This window comes from Amphiprion ocellaris, chromosome 20, assembly GCF_022539595.1.
Source record: "Amphiprion ocellaris isolate individual 3 ecotype Okinawa chromosome 20, ASM2253959v1, whole genome shotgun sequence".
Classification (NCBI taxonomy): domain Eukaryota; kingdom Metazoa; phylum Chordata; class Actinopteri; family Pomacentridae; genus Amphiprion; species Amphiprion ocellaris.
This window is the reverse complement of record NC_072785.1, coordinates 5058062-5073232: the sequence shown is the minus strand read 5'-3', so window position 1 is coordinate 5073232 and position 15171 is coordinate 5058062. Positions and strand designations below refer to the sequence as shown.

Below are 15171 nucleotides of genomic sequence, written 5' to 3'. Positions count from 1 at the left end.
GTAGTGGGATCACAATCATGTGATCATCAGCAGACAGCTGACATAGTGTTCACTTGTTGTCATGGTTACAGTGACACCGTGCTGCTATCTTGCAATGATACAGAAATCTATAACAAATCCGTGGATCCAGACTATAAGCTGCATCACTGCCAGAATCTAATCACTTGGTCCTTGAGTCATTTCTGACCTTCCCTGAAAATTTCATCCAAATCCGTTTTTGAGTAATGTTGCTAACAGACAGACAGACAGACAGACGGACAGACAGACAGACAGACCATCGCTGATCGTCACATAACTAAAAAGGTACCGTGAGATCAAGTGATAAAATAAGAACAAACTGTTGTCTTTTTTGGCATAGTTGTTCAAGCAAACAACTGATCCTGTCTTTTTTTGAGTAATGTTGTGAATGGACAGACAGACAGACAGACAGACAGACAGACAGACGTACACTGACTGCCACATAACTCCGCCATGTTCCTTGGTGGAGTAACAAGTGAACACTACGTCAGCTTCTTGCTGACGATCACATGATTGTGATCCTACTACAAATCCACCCCGTCAGAAATGATACGACTGTGCAGCCTTGGAGGAGGACTGTTCTCTGAGTGCTTTTCTTGTTTTCTTATTGGAAATTATGCTAAAGCTCATATTTATATAAGTTGTTCAGCCCAGAACAAACAGATGTTGCTTCACCTCTTTTTGTTTTCTCAGATCAATAAGATAAACTCTTCAGATTACCTTGGTGTGAAAACGTCCCTCCCTCTCTTCTACCAGAGTCTGGGTTTGTCTCTGTTTGATTTATAACACAATTAGAGCACAAAGACAGAAACACAGGAAAACTCAACATGGCCAAAAAACACCATATTAACCTTCATCACTGCATACAATGCTGAGGTTGACACTCGAAAAAAAAATATTATGCATTACTTAAAAAAGCTATACCTTACTTTACTTATTTAAACTTTAAACTGCAATTCATTAGAATATTTTTACATAATTACCTGTTAACTTTACATATTCCCACAGATCAGCGCAGATTCCTGCACTAACAGGGAGGAAAGACAAGATCCTTCTATTCTGTTAACAACAAATTTGAAAAAACTACACATTTAGGGGATCAGACTGGTACTAACAGGACGCTGTACCTTTTCAAAATAAAAGCAGTAACTGTGACATGATGATTGTATTTAGGAGCAGTAATGCATTACAGACTAGTGTCCTATTATTACAGTGATACTTTACTTAAACTAGCAGTTATTTTGTTTATCTTCAGTCCAAGCCAACAGCAAAAACAACACCATAAATGGTCTATTTACTCTGAAAACAGAGGCTGAATGTGAGTTCTGGATCCACCCAGCAGCTACGTTAGGAGACCACATCACCACGTTACCATGGATTAACTCTAATGCAACCATATGACCTGAATATAGAACTCTGTGGCCCCAGAGTGTGATTATAGACCCCATTACCATTTACTGTCACTGAAATGATTCCGTTCAGCCTCATATTTGAGTCTAGCCACATGGTTGGTGGTCTGATTCACCGGATATAAACTGTGGGTATAAGTCTGTGTGTTACATTTTTCAAAACCCCCTCCATTCACCACAGGAAACAACAACAACAATCTCCAGCAGCAGCTTACAGGCTGGCAATGGCAACAGATGTGGATCCATTTTAATGATCCTTCCTGCAGGGGGTCACGTGATGGCGGCAAAGTGGTAGCAGCGCTTTGATGGCGGCTCTGGGCCACTTGGCTACATTTGTTTTATCTTGACAATCCACTTACTTATTTTCTGCGGACATTGCGGGCTATGTCCCTAGAAACATTTTGGCCACAATCTTTTGACAATATGGGAAAACCCAAGACTCAGAGAGATAAAGATGGTGCATCACCGCAGGACAACAATTTACATCAAGATGGCGAGGGACCTGCTAGCTCCGAGGCTAACCAAGTCGTCGTTGACCTCGATCCTGCCATGGCCAAGGCCTTTGAGGTTATCACTGCAAGTATAACCAAAGTTATTGAAGATAAGCTTAGCCCATTGTCTGAGGCTGTCCGCCTGCACACCGAAGATATTAAGGCCATAAATACACGGCTTTATGTAGCAGAGGCTAGCATACTAGCATCTGAAGACTCTGTGTTAGCTTATGAAGCCAGGATCAGACAATTGGAGAAGACGGTCATGCTATTGTCTGAAAAGGCGGACATGGCTGAGAACTACAGCAGACGTCTAAATATCCTACGAGTCAGCCGGTTGCATTTTTTGAGTCATGGTTGCCTCAGTTCCTCAAGATGGACACAGACGCCAGGCGCGTTCGGCTGGAGAGGGCCCGTCGAGCACTTGGGCCGGGGCCGTCGAGTGGTGGCAGACCCCGGCCGCTGTTAACGTTTTCATGCTTTTCAAGATAAACAACAAGTGATGGAGGCAGCACGCCGGGCCAGCCAAGGTGGGGCTATTGTTTTCAATGGCTCCCGACTCTTCTTCTATAATGACTTCTCCGCGGCTGTCGTGAATAAGCTCAAGGCGTTTGATGCGGTCAAACGTAAGCTACAGGATCAAGGAATATCTTACGGTATGTTCTATCCGGCCACTCTACAAGTTTCTCATAATGGTGCTAAGAAGAGATACACCTCTCCGGAGGAGGTTGATGCTTTTTTAAGCTCTGTCAATGACTGATTAAAGTGCTCATATATGCCCTATGTTGTACCCTCGCATCTAGAGAGTTAAATTGGGATTGTCAATATTTTCTGTTTAGTTCATGTTTATGCCAAGTGGCCTAAGCATTAGTTTGTTGCTTGCATATCTATGCTCTGTTGGAGAATAGCAGATTATGAGACTGTTGTCCCTTTTATTTTAGGGAAAGACCCTATTATTTTGTTATTGCTTATTTTTTCTGTAACTGTTCTGTTTTTTTTATCTGTTCTTCATCTTTTAAGTTTGCTCAGACATGGGACATTTTTTATTTTTATTTAGTTATCTTTTTCACATTTTGTCAGCATTTATACTCTTACTTTATACGGTGTTATGATACATTCTAATGTAAATTTAAAATTTTGTTCCTGGAATGTGAGAGGCTTGCAAAAATCCACAAAAACTGCAGCAGTGTATTCTTTGTTAAAGAGAGAGGAGATTTCCTTTGCATTCCTTCAAGAAACTCACCTTGAAAACAAGGATTTTAGTAAATTATGTAGGGGCTGGGTCGGTCAGATTTTTGCTACTTCTTACTCTTCTCATGCCCGAGGGGTTGCAATTTTAGTTAACAATAAAACTCCGTTCACAGCTACAGACTGTGTCAAAGATTCATCTGGACGTTTTGTTAGGGTCTCAGGGATACTTTATGGTCAAACTATTTCACAAACAAAAGGCGATGTGTCTCATATAGAGAATATACTCTGTACACACTCCGGCAAAAAATCGTCTGTATTTTACAAAGCTATAACTTCTGTCTCTCCCTCTGCTTCAGTATCTGTAAAATTGGCTTGGGAAAGGGATTTGGATATTCAAATAAATCCTGATGTTTGGTGTAAAATATGGAAAAAGGCTGCTAAAATCTCCATTTGTAATCGAACCAAGTCAATTCAGTTCAAAATTTTGCACCGGATCCATGTAACTCCTGTTCTTAAAAATAAGATTAATCCAAATTTTTCCTCTTATTGCTGGAAATGTAAGAGTGCAGTAGGTGACTATTTTCATTGTATGTGGTTGTGTTCCAAGATACAAAATTATTGGTCTGGTGTTGTTAAAGACCTATTTTTTATCTTCAATGTAATCACACCCATGGACCCCAAATATCTCCTCCTTGGCCTCGTGGACCCACGTATTGACTCAAAACACAAGCGACTATTTAACCTGTTGACTTTCACTGCCAGAAAGAAGACTGTGAACAAAGACTGTGCTCCCACAAAAAAATCTTGGCACAATCTTACAATGGAATGCATTCCCAGTGAATAAATCACATGCATGTTTAACTCTTCTTTAGACACTTTGATCCTTCCTGCATGCAAGTGTTCTATCAAAGCTATTCCACCCATTATTTTGCAGGGACACTGTTGCTGCATCCTGGGCTTAGCACAACTCCAGGCGTTTGTGATTGGTTTAAAGGAATACAATGAAACCAGAATGTTTTCCTCCTAAAATAGACGATAACGAGGTCATAGTTCTCCAGCGCTGTGGATCTGGACGAGGCTATCTGAGACTACATGGTTAGCAGTAATGTTTCACTCTGATAGCAGCTCCACATGCTGTAAAAAGTTCCACAAAATCTAAATCTACCTCATGCTTCTCTTTGTCCTGTATTTTTACTGATAAAATGTAACATGAATGAGAATGTACAGTCTGCTCCTTCCTCCCAGCTCCAGGGAAATCATCTTCATTTTATGCTGCAGGTTGTAAATCAGCTTCTATCTATGTTCCTGCTGATTTACTGACTGTGCTTTCCAGCTGAAGTTATTCATCATCTGTGTGCTCAGAAATCAAGGTTACATGTAGCTGACTATACCTTTCATAAACCTGTCATATTGATTGGATTACACGTGTTCATCGATGACGTGTTTGGTGACGGGAGCTGAACTCACATAAACTACTGTTCAAAAGTCTGGGGTCACTTAGAAATGTCCTTATTTTTTAAAAATTTTTTTTTTTGGTCTTTTATCGGCTTTTTTTTATTGGATAGGTGCAGTGAGAGAGAGACAGGAAATGGGAGAAGAGTCAGGGGAAGACATGCAGCAAAGGGCCGCGAGCGGGAATCGAACCCGGGCCAGCTGCGTCAGGGACCAGCCCCTGTACATGGGTCGCCCGCTCAACGCATTGAGCTATACGAGCGCCCGAAATGTCCTTATTTTTGAAAGCAAAACAGTTTTGTACCAATGAAGATATCATTAAATGAATGATAAATCTAGTGTAGACATTGTTAATGTGGTAAATGACTATTCCAGCTGGATTGCTACTACTGCATTTTTACTATATTTCTACTGTATTTTTAATATACATTTTACTGTATTTTTACTAAACTTTTTACTGCATTTTTACTGTATTTTTTACTACATTTTTACTGTATTTTTACTATATTTTTAATGGATTTTTACTATTTTTTTACTGTATTTTTAATATTTTTTACTGCATTTCAACTGTATTTTTACTGTATTTTTATTTTGGTTTTACTGTATTTTTAACTACATTTTACTGTATTTTTACTGTATTTCTATTATTTTTTCTACATTTTTATAGTATTTTTATCGAATTATTATTATTATTATTACTATATTTTTTGCTGTATTTTTATTATATTTTTACTGCATTTTTTTTGCAATCTGTTCTTCTTTACCATCCTAACCTTAATAATCTGAACCCATATCAGCTTCTGACAGCTGATTTCTAATCAGTTTATCACAGAGCAGCTATCAAGTCTGGATCCCGTCGGCAGATTTCCTCTAAATTCTGTCATGAACAGTCAGTAAAGTAATCTGGAGTTCCTGTGAAGGTAAATCAATGAGAATGATCTGTTTCTATAGCAGCTCACAGAGATCAGAGCTCTGAGATGATAGTATGATTGAGTGAATGCTACAACATCATCATAGTCTATGGTCATTATTAATCTCCTTCACTCCACTGCTAAGTGTTTTCAGTCAGGAGTCCCTGGCATCGCAGCCAGATGACTGCCTCTGAGGCTGGGAGACGTCAGTCTGAATCACATCAACATATTACTCAGTTTGCCTCTTTGATACCGACTAGGATACACAAAGTCACTGTTTGTTGTTTGTGGCATTTGGTTGAGGTTGATTTGCTGCTGTTGGATCAAAACTGGAGGCTGGTATTATTTCTAGTGCTGCAGAGCTGCAAAGGGCAGCAGTGTCAGTGGGCTAATTAGAATAAGACCGATTAGGAGCTGTGTGTGCAGACCAAGCACTATCTGGCCTCCCAGATGGAAACAGACTCCTCCAGCAGCACAAAGTTACACTGAGAAAACTGCTCAAGGAATTTAACAATTAATCTAAGGCTTCATCCACAGGAAGAGCTGCAGGATACCTCCCCGTAACTCACAGCACCCAAAGGATCCACTGATAACATCCCCATGCCAAACCCCACAGGACGCTTCCAGAGGTTGCAAGCGCAGCATTGAAGAAATAATTTTCTTTTTTGTTGGGTTAAAAGGCATCAGATCATTGATTACGTTATTGGGAGGTTTGTCTGGGAACCCCGGGATGGAACCTGAAACAAAGTGTCTCACCTGTAAGTATCTAAAAAAATCTAGAAGGATGTCAATTTTTATTTGACAGACAGCTGTTCAAAGGAAGCAAATCCATCATCTATATAAGGTCATTGAAGCTTTTCAGCCCCTGTCTGAACCACATACAAAACAACGAAGGAGAAAAAATGGATCTACAATATTAGACAAGTGTTTAAAATGATCCATGTAAGGGTGTTTACTGTTAATAAGTCTATTTTGGTTAATAAATTATCCCTATGCAGTGGAGTTACAAAGTTTGTAGCTGTTTAGATAACTAACATGTCAATGAGACAAACAGTCGTTGCAACAAAGCTGGTGGAAGAAGCACTCACCATTTTTCACTCCGATCAAACTGTTTTAATGTTTGTTCCTTTAACTACAATGATGTCAAATACAGACTGGGACAAACTAAACAAAACACCAAGACTGAACCATGTTTTCTTCATTGAAACAGAACTACCACTTCATTTTTATGGGCTTTCATCAACCAGCCAGGTTGCAGTTTACATCTATGTCTGTCTTAACCTTTGACCTTTCGAATGTAAAATTTTGTCATATTAAACATTAGTTTGAGGATTTGTCATAATTAGAGTATGAATTACTGAGCTACAGCCAGAGAAGGTGTTTGGTGGGGTCATAGCTCGTCCAATCAGTTCATCCTTGAGTATTTGTGTTAAATTTGGAAATGATATTCCTGGAATTCCTGGAATTAGAATCAGAATCAGAATTAGACGGCCAAACGTACAAATGTACAACCCAACAACCCAACAACATAATAACATAATAACACAGTCAACGTTTGGAGCGGAAGCATAAAAATGTTGTCTTGACCTCATGCCAATAGTATTGCTAAACACAGAACCATGAGGCCAATGGAAAAAAAGAATAGATTTATGTTGTTGCTAAACCACTAAAATTATTCAGACTTTGTTTTTCTGAGAAATTATGTTTTCCTCATCACTTTTCCTTTGGCAGACTGGGATAAGAACACATCTGTGGCACTTGAGAAGAAACCAGTGAGGGAGACGAATCAGAACATCAGGAAATTCAGACTGTCTCATTGATGCAGCTGTTAAAACGTGGGTAGACTCTCAGATGTTTCAGAACGCAGACATCAGAAGTTCAGGATTTAACAGACAAGTCATTACTTCTATGGTTTTTAATTATAAACCAAAAATGTTTGGAATTCTTAGCTTCTGATAACAAGAGATTAAAAGTCAGAGCGTCACTGATAACAAAACATCCTGAGGGTCTAATGTTTGTTTCAGTTTTACCTAAAGCCGTCCACCAGATAACCACCAAGGCAGCAGCTGCAAAATTTACCACAGCTGGATTTCTTCAGAAGTGAAAGTTTGTAGAAGTATCATCTCTTCAGAAAGAAACGAACACAAACCTAGCAGCAGTCCAGTCAGCTGTAACGAGAGACATCCCTTCCAGAAGTTGTGTTTCTGTGTTTACTGCTCGGCACTAATTGTTGTGGTGATTTTGCTGCATTTCCCAGACATCACCTGCCCACAAAAAATGCAGTGGGACACGTTAGGTTTTAGCAGTCTTTCTTTCTCTGTTTCTCAACCAACCCAGCTGCTCATAAATTACTGTTCCTCACTACAGAAGATTATATTGTGAATAAAAGGAAATTTAACTCGTGTTTTTTCTTGTTCTGAGGGTGATATTGCTTCTGTGTGTTTCATTCCGGAAACAATGAGGATACAGGATGACTCATTATTTATTTATTTACATTTATTTTGTTCTACCATATGTAAGAGAACGAGGCAAGTGTGGAGATGCTAGTGTTAGTGAAAAATAAGCACTTCTGTTCAGTCCAGTTTTGTTTAGTTATTTCTATGCAGATCCATAAAATATTGCATAAAATCATTTCATATTCATATTGTTTGTTGGGTGAAGCCCAACCTGCCCTGTTTCCACCCTTGTTTCCACTCGGTTAATCAGTTCAGACTGATTTTGTGGACAGGGTTAGAGTTTGTTTCTTATAAACACATAATTAGTAAATTTGTTTACAGGAACAACTTAAATCAGCATAATTCATATGTGTGTCTCTGTTCTAAGCTTCCACATCAACTAAAGATAGATAGACGATAGTACAGCAGCCTCAGTCCCTAGAAGAGTTCAGCCAACACTAAATCAATGTCAGAAAATTTATGGAAATATTAAAGAATGACACTGCTGGATCTGGTTGGTGATGTAGAGTCCTTCTACAAGAAAGGATCTCAAGTTTAAAGAACATTCAGGTCCTGCTGAGAGGCCCATGTCATTTCTGTTTCTAGTGTGCAGTCATAAACACATTTTCCATGATTCAAGCACATTACAGAACAAATACAGGTTGAGCTGGAGGCGTTCAGGGCCCCTAAGGGTCTGGAGCTCCGGGATAACTGAACATCTGTGGCCACATCACAGCAATAAGGCAGTATATTATTGCCAATATAGCTTTTTGGTGTCAGTTTTAGAGCATAGAGAGCTAAATACATTATTTATATACAGTCTATATATATCTGCTTCCCAATATCCCTCACATACACCATGTGAATAAAGCCAATATACTTCGTTCATGTCTGGAATGTGAAAAGCAGCAATAAAAGTCTCTGGATCATCATTTTCCACACATTATTGTGGGTGTCGGTTTCTCAGTGAGAATGAAAATCCAGCTTTTTGTAAATAAGATATGAACTGCACTTCATAACACTCAGGTATTCTGAGTTACAGATGAACAAAAGAATACTAAACTCCAGCAGAGCCATGGTTGGGTCTACTGCTGGTTCCCCGAAGGATCCCAAACTACCACCAACCATTCATTCACATTGAATACTAACAGCTGTTCTCAGAGGTTTATAGCCAGAAGAGTCATTCTACACCAGAGACTCTAAACAATACTGAGATCAGATAAATGAAGAAAGACAGAAGCAGACAGTGAGGACAGAAAGAATAGATACCATCAGAACCACAGTTATGGTTCTGATGGTCCTAGAAAGTCAAATGTAGAACTTCTAAGGGATGCATGGATTCCTCTCCTTATAGAATTGTGTCAGCAGTGTTACTTCTAGACAGCCTGAAACCCCCATCAGGTATTATGAGATCTTCACCAGGGCCTAAGGGTTCCAGTGGGCTGAGTAGAGGTCTTAAGGGTCCTCTGGCATTCTTCTGGGAAGCCTTGAGACATTTGCTGTAGGTGAATCAAAAGAATCCCTAGATGTGGATTTCATCGAACCACCTTGTGAAAGAGAAAGTCCCCGAACAACTCAAGGGAATTTACAGCCTTTCCTGGGTCTTTCTGATGACCCCAAACACCCTTGAGGACCCCAGACACCTCCACCAGGGTCACAGTAAATTTCTGCTGTGAGATACCTCCTGGCATCCTGAGACTCTATAGCAGGAACACATAACCAGCAGAACCTTTAAAGATCTAGTTCCACCATCAGGGGTTCTTCTGTGTCCTTCATGAACCCCTGAGACCAAAGTCAACATCCCCCTAGAGTATCTGCAGAGATCTTAAGGATACTGAAGTGGTTTTCTCAAAGAGACACTGGAAACCCTTTAGAGTGGATCCTTAGCAGAAGTCTCAGGGGTCCTACAGGGTTCCTCTAGAAAGTCAAAGGGTACCTAAGAGAATTCTCAAAAATGGGTCTTCTGAGAATCCTAGAACCCCTTTAAAGAACCCTGGGACCTCCACCAAGGCCACTGGACTCCGTTAAGTGCCCCTGGCAGTGCTTGGTGTCCACATTTAGCACTACCTCCTCAGCTGAATTGTGTATGTAAAGCCACTGGCAATTGCAAACAGGAACTGGCTTTTTCTCCCTTTCTGCCAATGCCTGCAGAGCGCTGAGATGGCCCTTTCATGGATGAATGAGGTTTGTGTACACAAAAGGGACACTGCACTCTGTCCAACTGGTGCCCAACGTCTGGGCCTGGACCCAAGGGCCGTCTGCAAGGAGATTAAAACAGGGAGGCTGATTTATGAGTGAAGAACACAGGTCAAAAGTAATTATGTGATCAACAGTTATGTAAACAGCAGACCGAGATCAGAAACCTCCAACAGGAGGAAGGATCTGTTACATTTACGGTTCATGTTGGTGTGCTGCTGCTGCTGCTCACAAATTAACTTTAATTATCTCCTGTTTTCTGGTGTTTTGCTGTATAGATTTTCTTCATTAGTAAGTAGAGTCTAAAACTCATTCTCTGTGTGGTGGGACTTTTATTGTTAATGTAGAAGACGCTGTACGCTGCACTGAGACATCTTGGCATTGATGCTGCTCCATTCATGTCATACAGCTAACTGACCCTGAGTCAGCCACAGCGGCTCTACCAAGAAATCCCACTGACCACAGTCTGATCAGGTTTATTCACTGAACCTCCAGTGTCAGTTTCAGCAAATACAGCTCCAGTGTCTGACTGAAACTGAAATCACTATAATGTAAGCGCTACGAGTACAAAACGAGTCTGAACATCAGACTTTATTCCATTTCAGCACCAGTCATGGTCCAAAACTTCCCAGTTTTTCAGGCTTTTAGCTGCCAGAGCAGGATCCATATCAGCATCTCCAAAGCGACAGGGTTGCACACATTTAGGTAACGTTATTAATTTATCGTAATTATAAATGATCCCCAACATGGAGACAGAATGAAGATGAAGATCTAAAGGCCAGTCCCACTGTGTACTTCCATCACAGAGTCTACCAGCTTCAGGAACATCATTAGTTACACATTTCAATCCTGATCTGCTGGCAGGATGTTATTTTACTCTATGAGTCTGATCCATTTATTGAGGTCTAAATATTTTTCTGTCATTTCAACTTTTTTAGTTGTCGCCCAGCAGGATCTTTGCTGTGCTGACATCACTGTCTGCATGGATGCATTCTGATGACTACATTTAGATCATGAACTCTCTAATCAGACGAACGACCAAAATATGGAAAGAAGCAGCCCAGTAACCATGACAACACATTTTATTGTACCATAGAGGGCTGTATATTGATCAGTTATTATCACACATGGACAGATTTTCAATGTTCATTCTCAAATAAACTCTGAAAGTTTTGCCTACAGCTAAACTCCTGGGTTTTTATCAACAGTCTAGTCATCCTGTATGAGTCTATGGACATCAGATAATTTGGACAATTTTGTGTTATTTTTGGACATTTTTAGGAGCTAGAAACTCAAACAGGGTAACCCTGAGAAAGCTCAAATTTGGCCAGAATGTACACCATGCATTGATGATCAAAATTTGTCAAAATGCTCCGTAAAAGTCAGAGGGTGTGGAAATGGCGACCAGTGGAATGTGGCCATTTTGGATGTCTTGCCATGAAACAGGAAGTGATGTCTAACTAGGCTGTAAATGCTTCAATCTGCCTCAAACTTTACATGTATGATCAGAGTCAGTCCATAACCACATCCATATGTTGATATACATTCACAGTCATAGCACCACCTGGTGGTAGAGGCTAATTGAAAGCTGTTTCAGGGATGGCATGGTGGATAAGCATCGTTTCTTACTTTAAAGTTAATGTTTCTAATAAACTCTGAATGTTTTGCCTACAGCTAAACTCCTGGGCTTTAATCAACAGTAGTCATCCTGTATGAGTCTATGCACATCAGATAATGAGAAACGTTAACTGTAAAGTAAGAAACAAAGCTTATCCAGTATGCCATCCCTAACTGCCATCCTGAAACAGCTTTCAGTTAGCCTCTACACTCCAACAGTTCAACTAAATCCCTCAAACTCAGTCATGGACTTTGATTTCTGTTCCTGTGAAAGTTTTTGGCGGCACCGCAGTTCAGTCAGTGTATGACAGGATGGTATAAAAATGTGTCTATATGTGATGGATAACAGCCCAAAACAGCCCCATTGGACAGAGCTGCTGGACTCTGTTTGTGTGGGCAGGGAGTCAAGGTTTATTTATAAGAGAATGAAGGGGAATCCCTTATTAACCAGGAAGCAGAATGTCTGCATTCACCATAGGCTGATACTGTAGGGAGCTTTCTGAACTCTGTGTAATGTATAACAGACTGAAGCTAGATGACAACCACCTAGAAAAAACAAAAACTAGAGCACTGACTTTCCACCAGCTACTAACGCTTCCTATGTGTTTGTTTAAACCCAAAGAAAATCATTTATAATTTATTGATGTATTTTTATTTGATTATTTCAATAAACTTTCCATAGATATACAAATATTTCATGCAGACATTTAGAAAAATGAATTCAAATAGTTGAACTAGTATATCTGATGGAATACTGCCGTCATAAAAACATACTCTGGGCTTCAGTTTGTCACTCCTGATAAAGATACATGATGACAAGTAAAACTCGACAGTTTTCTCTGGGGATTTCAGCCACATCCAGAGATCTTCCTCAGCAGCTGGATCTGAACTCTCTGGAGTGACTCCGTTTGCAGAGGGAAACATGTGATGCAGCTGAGAGTGGATCTTATGTGGACATATGGGAGTGTAGGACAGATCACATTAACAGCATTAAGGCTGCATTAGACGTCTTCTTGGCCACTTAGTGGCATGAAGCAGTTCTGTAAACACATCATCTAAACCAGCATCTCACCACCTAATTATTAAATGCAATCTCTTTATGTAACAGCACAGTTGTGGGTTAAATAAGGCTGGAGATGCTGGAATACTCCATAGAGCTGAGAAAAACTGCAACGGGTCGATTACTATCTGAGGATTTGTCGTTACAAATTTTTACAACACCCAAATATTGATTAGTGCAGCTTTAGAGAGGAAATGAGAAAAACATATCAGAAGGTTTGAATTTATCTTTTCACCAAATCATTTTCAAACAGAACTTTGACAGTTTCACTACTGAGATGTAGCTCCACTGAGTTGGATCTCAAAACCACAGCCAGTTAATATTAACTGTGACTATGAGCTTGTTTTGCTCTTGTAGCACGTTTCTCTAGTCATCCATTCATTTAATCAGTCACCTAGTTACTGTCCTGGTCTTCACAGAATCTGACAAACTATAATAGTCCTGCATCAGTCAGTCAGACTTTCTTGACTGATGCTTTACTATAAATCTGATATTTAAGCATTATTTTAGACCTGCTTCTCTTTTTATATTCTAAAATTTATTGTAGTATTTTTTCAGGTATCATAAAGCAGCTCTGTTTTAGCTTTTAGGGCGAGTTATTTGAAAATTTGAGCACGTTTATGAGAAGAAAGAAAGGAAGAGAAACCCCCCTAAAGGTGAGACATACCACACAAAGCTACATATTTCTCTGTAGAAGTCTGATTTTTACATGAATCAGAAAGATGTGTCTTATTTTTACACATTCCTTAAATGACAGACGGTAGAAACCGGACACTGTTATATTTTATTTACTACAGAGGCATTAATTTAACTCCTGAACAGATGAGATGTTAGTTTCTCTCTATGAAACACAGCAATAACAAACCAAAATTTTAACTGAGCCACGTTGGTTTGTAGAAAAGTTGACTTTTCAAATCGAGACAGATCAGATGGTCTCTGTCTGTCTGTCTGTCTGTCTGTCTGTCTGTCTGTCTGTCTGTCTTTCATTCAGGCTGTGAGGGATGAAACAGCAGCAGTGATCTCTGGCCTGCAGTCAGGACACACACATGTGAATCTCACTCTTCCTCATTATCACAGCAGGACACCGAACACACAATCAACACACAATGGTTAAGAAAAGCGTCTCGCTGCAGTATGAGACTGATGCGTGTCTGTAGGTGGAAACACAGTCAGAACTGAAGGACGGTGGATTTAATTCATCAGATGAACAGGACTTTAAATGGAAGCTCATGTAAACTGAACCAAAAATAAATCAACTAATGCAGCACAAAGTAATTATCTATAAATAAATCTATCCATATGTTTGATACAGATTTATTACTGGTGTCTTGTCAAGACTTTCTCTAAGAGCACACTTGCAACGAAACACTATATTGTTATCTTATACGTTTGGAACTGTGTATGTTTTTCTTTTATGTTTGGGACGACGGATGGAAATCAGTCTGGTGCTAAATCTGGATTATTTACTGCAACCTGGTGTAAAGCTATGAGATCACATGTTCATTAATATGCACTGTCCAAATAAATAACTGTTGCATTTCCTTTAGTTAATATGCCATATTATTGTGTGTGTGTGTGTATTATATTATTGTGTGTGTGTATTAATGTGTGTGTGTGTGTGTAACAGCACCATCACAGCATTCTTCTAACATTCCTCCACCAACAGATGGACAGTAGCGGAGCTGAATGGAGGTTTATCCTGGATATGGAACCACTGCAGAGCAATGACCAGACCAGGTGAAGATGAGTTAAATAAACAGTCGGTAATAAACTCGTGGTGTTTCTGGTTTTACATGAAGATCTGCAGAAAACCAGCAGAAATAAAACCTGCAGTTCTTCCTGCTTCACTCAGTAAACACTTCAGTTTCCCCAACAACAGCCAAAGAACGACTGAAATGAATAATCCCTGAGAAGTGGAGAGCCTGTAGACCCAGTCTGAGTCCAATCAGAACCATCAGAAGCTCATTCAACAGGAACCCGCAAATCAAACGTCAGCTCCAAACGCAGAAATAAACCAGACCGTCTCTCCTGTCGAACCCAGCAGCAGCAGATCTCCGCCGTTCATTCAGAGATAAAAGTACGACAGAAGCTCTGGAGTTCAACCAGAACTTATTCAGATGAATAAATGGACTTCTTACCGGGTATCTGCTCTCCTCCTCCTCGGGTCTGCATCAGACTGACCGCTGCTCTCTGACTCTCTTCCTAATGTCTCCTCTCACCGCAAACTGCAGCGATGAATCAAACCTGAAGCCAGAGCGAGATGTTCGAAATATAGTCGATCCAAAGCATGGCAGAAAAACCCCACGTTTCCAGAGAAAATGCCACCTCTTTTCCACTCAGAGCGGTGCTGCTGTAGATCAGATCAGTTAAAGCTGCGTTTAGTTTCCTCCT

General features: G+C 40.0%; 1 protein-coding gene across 1 annotated transcript in view; it reads right to left on the bottom strand.

Moving 5' to 3' along the window:
- LOC111567073 (ovarian cancer G-protein coupled receptor 1) overlaps nucleotides 1-15171 on the bottom strand; it is a 35519-nt gene extending 20348 nt beyond the window's left edge. The window contains exon 1 of the mRNA XM_023267958.3: nucleotides 14919-15171. The gene's annotated coding sequence lies outside the window, so the exon portion shown is untranslated. The remainder of the gene's footprint in view (nucleotides 1-14918) is intronic.